This window comes from Diadema antillarum, unplaced genomic scaffold (genome assembly GCF_040938485.1).
Source record: "Diadema antillarum isolate AM-2024a unplaced genomic scaffold, OU_Dant_1.0 seq00002463_RagTag, whole genome shotgun sequence".
NCBI lineage: Eukaryota > Metazoa > Echinodermata > Echinoidea > Diadematoida > Diadematidae > Diadema > Diadema antillarum.
In genome coordinates, this window is record NW_027273070.1 from 10,001 (window position 1) to 17,500 (window position 7,500).

The 7,500-nt window shown below is 51.8% G+C and overlaps 1 pseudogene; it reads left to right on the top strand.

Moving 5' to 3' along the window:
- Positions 1-82: 82 nt before the first annotated feature.
- On the top strand, positions 83-3,139 carry LOC139714843 (large subunit ribosomal RNA; annotated as a pseudogene).
- The last annotated feature ends 4,361 nt before the right edge of the window (positions 3,140-7,500 follow it).

Genomic DNA, 7,500 nt, shown 5'->3' on the forward strand with positions numbered 1-7,500 from the left:
TTTGGTGGGACTGGCGAGGCACCGGCAGAAGGGGGCTATTTATATGACGTGGCTGTGGGGCGCGCCCTCCAGCAACCAATCTCGACCTCAGATCGGGCGAGACCACCCGCTGAATTTAAGCATATCACTAAGCGGAGGAAAAGAAACTAACCAGGATTCCCCCAGTAGCGGCGAGTGAAGTGGGAAGAGCCCATCGCCGAATCCCCCCGCCTTCCGGCGCGGGGAGTTGTGGCGTGAGGCGGCTTCGGGCGAGCGAGTCTCCTGCGCCGAGGTCCTCCTGATCGGGGCACCTTACCCGTAGCGGGTGTCAGGCCCGTTCGGGCGCGGAGACCAGCGAGCCTGGAGCCGCCAAGAGTCGGGTAGTTTTGGAATGCTGCCCAAAGAGGGGTGGTGAACTCCATCCAAGGCTAAATACTGGCACGAGACCGATAGCAGACAAGTACCGTGAGGGAAAGTTGAAAAGAACTCTGAAGAGAGAGTTCAAGAGGACGTGAAACCGCCAAGAAGCAAACGGGCAGGACCCGCGGCACGGGCCCGTGGAGATTCAGCGCGCCGGTCGCCGTCCCGAGGCGTCTTTCCGGATCCGCCAAGGACCGGGTCGTTTCGGGCGGCGGCGGTCGGTGCGTGCACTTCTCCCGGGCGCGGCGCTCGGGACCGGCAGCTCCTAAGGTCGCCCGAAGGCGCCGGCGCAGGTAGCCCCGCCATCCGGGTCCCCTCGGGGTCCCCGGCGGGGAACTAATAGCGCCGGCGAGAACGACGACCGAGCTGCCGAGGAAGGGACGCGAGCCGCGCCCGCCTTCTCCGGAGGGCTGCGCTCCCCGTCCCCCGCAGGCCTCCCCGGCGGCCACTGCTCTCAGTGGTCGGCGAGGGACGGCAGGCGGCGGGTTCGGAGGGGTGGCACGTGGCGCCTCGGGTCGCCGAGCGAAGCTGGGCGCCTGCTCGACCCGTCTTGAAACACGGACCAAGGAGTCTAACGGGCCCGCGAGTCAGGGGGCCTCTCGAAACCCCACGGCGCAATGAAGGTGAAGGTCGGTTCGGCCGACCGAGGTGGGATCCCGCGCCTCCCGGCGCGGGCGCACCACCGCCCCGCCATATCCGCTCTGCTCGGTGTGGCGGAGGCAGAGCGGGCACGCTAGGACCCGAAAGATGGTGAACTATGCCCGAGCAGGATGAAGCCAGAGGAAACTCTGGTGGAGGTCCGCAGCGATTCTGACGTGCAAATCGATCGTCCGACTTGGGTATAGGGGCGAAAGACTAATCGAACCATCTAGTAGCTGGTTCCTTCCGAAGTTTCCCTCAGGATAGCTGGCGCTCAATGCAGTTTTATCTGGTAAAGCGAATGATTAGAGGCCTTGGGGACGAAACGACCTCAACCTATTCTCAAACTTTAAATTGGTAAGAGGCCCGACTCGCTGGCTTGGAGCCGGGCGATCGAATGCGAGTGCTCAGTGGGCCACTCTTGGTAAGCAGGACTGGCGCTGCGGGATGAACCGAACGGCGGGTTACGGCGTCCGACTCGTACGCTCATCGGATCCCAGAAAAGGTGTTGGTCGATATAGACAGCAGGACGGTGGCCATGGAAGTCGGAATCCGCTAAGGAGTGTGTAACAACTCACCTGCCGAATCAACCAGCCCTGAAAATGGATGGCGCTGAGCGTGTGTTTTGGCCCATACCCGGCCGCCGAGGCAGAGGAGCCGCACTTCCCCCGCCCGGGAGGTAAGCCTCGGCGAGTAGGAAGGACGCAGCGGTGTGCGCGGAAGCGACGGGCGCGAGCCCGCGTGGAGCCGCCGCTGGCGCAGATCTTGGTGGTAGTAGCAAATACTCAAGCGAGATCCTTGAGGGCCGAGTGTGGAGAAGGGTTCCATGTGAACAGCCGTTGCACATGGGTCAGTCGATCCTAAGCCCTAGGGTAGTTCCGCTCCGAGCGGAGGCGTCGGCCCGAAGCCCTCGCGGACTCGGGTCTCGCCCCTTGGGCGAAAGGGAATCGGGTCAATATTCCCGAACCCGAAGGTGGAGCCCGCCGTCCTCGCGGCGGCCGAACGCTGTGAAGCAAACGAGCCCGGAGACGCTGGCCGGGGCCCCGGGAAGAGTTGTCTTTTCTTGTTAAGGAGCGGGATCCCTGGAATCGGTTCGCCCGGAGAGAGGGTCTGCGGCTCCGTAGAGCGCCGCGTCTACGGCGGCGTCCGGTGCGCTCCGGCTGGTCCTTGAAAATCCGGGGGAAGTGTTGGGACTCTCACCTCGGGTCGTACCCATGACCGCAGCCGGTCTCCAAGGTGAACAGCCTCTGGCCGATAGAACAATGTAGGTAAGGGAAGTCGGCAAGCCGGATCCGTAACTTCGGGAGAAGGATTGGCTCTGAGGGCTGGGTCGGTCGGGCCGGGTCCGGAAGCCAGGCTGGAGCCGCAGCGTGGCTGGGCGAGCCTGCCTGCCCTGACGCGCATGAATGGATTAACGAGATTCCCACTGTCCCTATCTACTATCTAGCGAAACCACAGCCAAGGGAACGGGCTTGGCAGAATCAGCGGGGAAAGAAGACCCTGTTGAGCTTGACTCTAGTCTGACCTTGTGAAGAGACATGAGGGGTGTAGGATAGGTGGGAGGTGCTTGCATCGCCAGTGAAATACCACTACTCTCATCGTTTCTTTACTTATTCGGTGAGTCGGGAGACGGGCGTTCCACGTGGAGCGTCCGATTTCTGGTGCTAAGCGGCCGGCCCCGCGTCGGCCGATTGTTCACCCACCAATAGGGAACGTGAGCTGGGTTTAGACCGTCGTGAGACAGGTTAGTTTTACCCTACTGATGAAAGGTTGTCGCTACGGCAATTCTGCTCAGTACGAGAGGAACCGCAGATTCGGACCGTTGGTACACGCGCTTGGTCGAGCGGCCAGTGGCGCGAAGCTACCATCCGCGGGAGGAGGCCTGCACTAGCGCCAGCTAGCGGACGGGGCCGAAACCCGCGCACTCCGGGCTTGGAGGATACGAAGCTCCTTGCCCTCGCTCGCGGATAGCATTCCGCCGTGGAACGGGGCGCAAAATCACTTGCAGACGACTTGGGTATGGATCGAGGTGTCGTGCCCAGTAGAGCAGCCGTTTCGCTGCGATCTGCTGAAACTAATCCTTCCGATCCGCGGGATTTGTCCGCTTTTCTCTCAAAGTTGAGAAACAGGACGGGCGAATTCCCGGGGAGAAGGAGGAAGGAAGAGAAAAAGGAGCATTATACTTGTAACCCTACAACACGCTGCAAGCGCCTCCTCTGTGTGCTGCTGGTGAGCAGCAATTTATACTTGTACACACATCGACATATATATATCTATCTACACACATCGACATATATATATCTATCTACACACATCGACATATATATATCTATCTACACACATCGACATATATATATCTATCTACACACATCGACATATATATATCTATCTACACACATCGACATATATATATCTATCTACACACATCGACATATATATATCTATCTACACACATCGACATATATATATCTATCTACACACATCGACATATATATATCTATCTACACACATCGACATATATCTATCTATCTATATCATCTATATCTATTCTTTTTGTTCTTCTTGTTGCTTTCGATTTTTTTTCTCTGTCTGTGGTCGGTGTGGGAATATTGATGGCCAGAAGAGACACTTTGCTCTCAAATGTAATGTTCCCGAAAGGGCAACGGCGCTTGCATCATTAGCTTTTCGGCGGGACAGGCAATAATCGTCCTGCTGAAAAGCCAACGGGGTGGAACAGAGGGCATGACGAGGCGAGCTCCCATCTGTTATCTTTCAGCTCCCTCCCCGGAGTTCTGGCGGGCGAGGCTCCCAGAGTTCCGCTGGATTGCTAGCGACGAATCTTACCACGAGGAGATAAGACTCCACTGTCTGTGTTCTGTTTTTCTTCTTGTTGTTGCTCCTCTTTATTTATTTATTTATTTATTTATTTATTTATCTATCTATCTATCTATCTATTTCTTTCTTTCTTTCTTTCTTTTATTGCAATATTGTCATCATCATCATAACCACCATCATCATTACCATCGTTATCATCATCGTCATCACTATGAATTATACCACAGAGGTGAGAGGAATATTATATGTATATCATATGTTTATATACAATAATTATTTGCAGGCCGGTTATGTCCATTTTGATTTCCCCCCTTTGTATTGTTAATTATGTATATTTATAGGATCTATATTTTTGCATTATGTTTTTATCATTATGTATATTTTCCCGTGTTTTCTACAATATTGGATGTGAAATAGTTATGATTATGTTGGGTGGATTTAATGCAATTCATTGGTAGTGAATTTCGGTAGATTCGTATAATTGAACGAATGATTAGAGTTATTTTGTGTGTGTGTGTGTGTGTGTGTGTGTGTTTCTTAGGTTAAATGTATGCTGATATAAGTTCATTTTAGTGTTTTTTTTTCTTTTCGTCCTGAAACAGCTGTTCATGTATCATGTTTGTGTGTAAATGTACTTGTATACATGTATATATTTGTGTAACTGTCAATTGTGGTGTGATGGACCGGGTCCACTGTATTTCTTTCCTTGTACTTACCTGCCTGTGGGCAGGTAGTATCCTAGGAATATTCATCACATGCTTTAATTTGCAATGGAAATAAAGTATGTTATATATATATATATATATATATATATATATATACTTTATCCAGAGTAGCCTGATCAGCATGAAATATATAAACGGCATAAAATAAACAAATACATTTCCAAACGATATAAAGTGGTCACACACACATCAAGTATTTAAATAGCTGCCGGTCTTCCTCAGGGCTCTGTTTTCGTTACAAAATCCATGGAACATGAACAACAACAGTAACAACACCAACAATAAGAGAACAATTTGTTTAAAAATAAATAATCGCGGCAGATTAACAACGGGTCACGTGATACAGTGAAATATAAAAATGAAGTGAACGCACATGTACAAGAATCTGGAAATACGATAAAACAAAAATAACATCTAGAAAGAAGAGAGGAAATGATTCAATATCACGTATGCAGCTGCCACTCATCCTGCTGTGGAAATGAGGGTGTCTTATGAACAGGGGTCCCCTTAGTTGTCAGTGCAATGCTTTTAATTGCCCTCGACATATTTTAGAATCCGTTCATTCAATCGTGCAACATCTGCTCCTTACAGGGATAAAATGTTTGCTTCCTTTCAATATTGTGGCCCAAGCGCATGTACTTTAGAGAAGAGATGGGAGAGGAGAGGTGATGAGATACTCCAACAGTGGGTGCTCGTCAATTGATCAGGGACAGGGAATAAGCAACCCCTTTATGTGTGTTTAAGGTAGTATTTAAATGATGCTATGCTATCTATAAAGTGGGCAGGTTCGGGGAGCTTATTCCAGTTTTCTGAGCCTGCATAAACAAAGGATTTTTGATAAAAGGCTGTACGACACTTTCGGAGTCTTGAAAGGAGTTACTCTTGACGACACTTCGTCGACAAATGAGAATTTCTCATAAAGTATAAACATGAGACAGTTTATATACACATTCCGCAGGAGGACCTGTGAAAAAAATCTGGTGTAACTGAGGTCAATCAAGTTTTCTAAAGACCTCCTCAGAGCTGGTTTCCCATGAACAATTCGCTATTCCACTGTCTGTGTTCTGTTTTTGTTCTTGTTGTTGCTCTTCTTTGCTCTGTGTGTGAGTGTGTGTGGGTGTGCGTGTGTGTGTGCGTTTTGTGTGTGGATGTCTGTCTGTGGTCGTGTACTAACGTTGAAGTCGAATCGGGCACCAGTACGGCGCCGGAGTGGCCAGAAGAGAAGCTGACGAATCGGACCACGAGGATATGAAACTTTCGTTGTCTGTGTTCTGGTTTTTTTTTTTTTTTTTTTGTTCTTGTTGTTGCTGTTCTTTGCTGTGTGTGTGTGTGTGTGTGTGTGTGTGCATGTGCGTGCGTGCGTTGTGTGTGTGGATGTCTGTCTGTGTTCGTGTGGGAACGTTGAAGTCGAATCGGGCACCATTACGGCACCGGAGTGGCCAGAAGAGAAAGTGTAGTGTCCCCGAAAGGACAACGGTGCTTGGGTGCTTGCACCGTTAGCTCCCCCGGAGTTCCGGCGGGACAGACGGTCAACGTCCCGCTGAAAAGCCGACGGGGTGGAAGAGAGTGCACGAAGAGGCGAGCTCCCATCTGTTGTCCCTCAGCTCCCTACCCGGAGTTGTGGCTCATAGCGTTCCTCTCGATTGCTTGCGATGAATCGGACCACGAGGAGATGAAACTCTGCAGTCTGTGTTCTGTCTTTGTTCTTTTTGTTGCTCTTCTTTGCTCTGTGTGTGTGTGTGTGTGTGTGTGTGTGTGCGTTGTATGTGTGTCTCTGGCTGTTGCCTTGCAGTCTTGTGGGAATAAATTAAAGTCGAATCGGGCACCATCCCGGCACCGGAGTGGCCAGAAAAGAAACATGTATTAAAGTTCGGGGCTGCCGAAAAAGACAGCGGTGTTGTACAGGAAGCTCCCCCGGAGTTCCGGCAGGCGAGGCAGCAACCGTTCCGCTGGAAAGCCCACGTCCTGAAAACAGCCCACGAGGAGACGAAGGGAAGGCGTCGACGCTTGGCATGTCCGTGTGTGACCGGAGATGCGTCGGGCGTGTCCCCTAGCAATCAGTTGGTCAGGTCAGGACTCGACCAGCTTTCCTCCTGCTGAAAGAAAAGAAAAAAAAATATGTCAAAGTGGACGACGGGGAGAAAAACGAAAGCAAAACAACCCCCACCAAAAGAAAAAAGAAGAAGAAGAAGAAGAAGAAAAGGTCCAGCTTTGGCCGTTGGCACACGAGGAAGGGTTGGAAATGGTTGAAGCAGGCTGCCGTCCGGTCCGGCGTGGACAGAAACTCACTTTGGGGCGACGGCGTGCAGCTGCCGAAGTGACGGCGGTGCTCGCCCCTCTGCTCCCCCGGAGTTCCGGCGGGGGCGGCTGTCGTCTGCCGCCTGCCAGGTGACTATCGCAAAATGGAGGGCGTGTCTTCCTGGTTTGATGCAGCATGTTTGCGGCCGTGCGGCCGGTCTCGGGACGCAAGTGGCCTTCTCTTGGGCTGGTGCTTTCGAGTCCCAGTGGTCCTAGTCCGAATCCGAAACGGCCCTCTTTGATTTTTTTTGCCATAGGAACACGTGTTTAAACAGCATTACGAGGGGAGGGGTTATTGCAATGCCGTGCCTATTATAGGGGAGGCCGTTTCGGTGAACGATATTTGGTTTTGCATGCCGGCGGGCCGGGAGATCGAGTAGCTCACTCTCGTGGAAAGTGGAAGTTCACAGCACCGAAATGGAACCGGGAGCGCACTTCCGGTGTTAGAGAATTTGAACGCAGGTCTATGGCCAGGCCAAATGCAAAACGAGGCTCTTTGAATCATTTGACCCTTATTGTGTGCAATGTGAAGAGATTTCGAGCAGAGGGGTTCTTGCAACGCCGCGACATATATGAGGGAGTCGGTCTGACGGAGCGTTTGTCA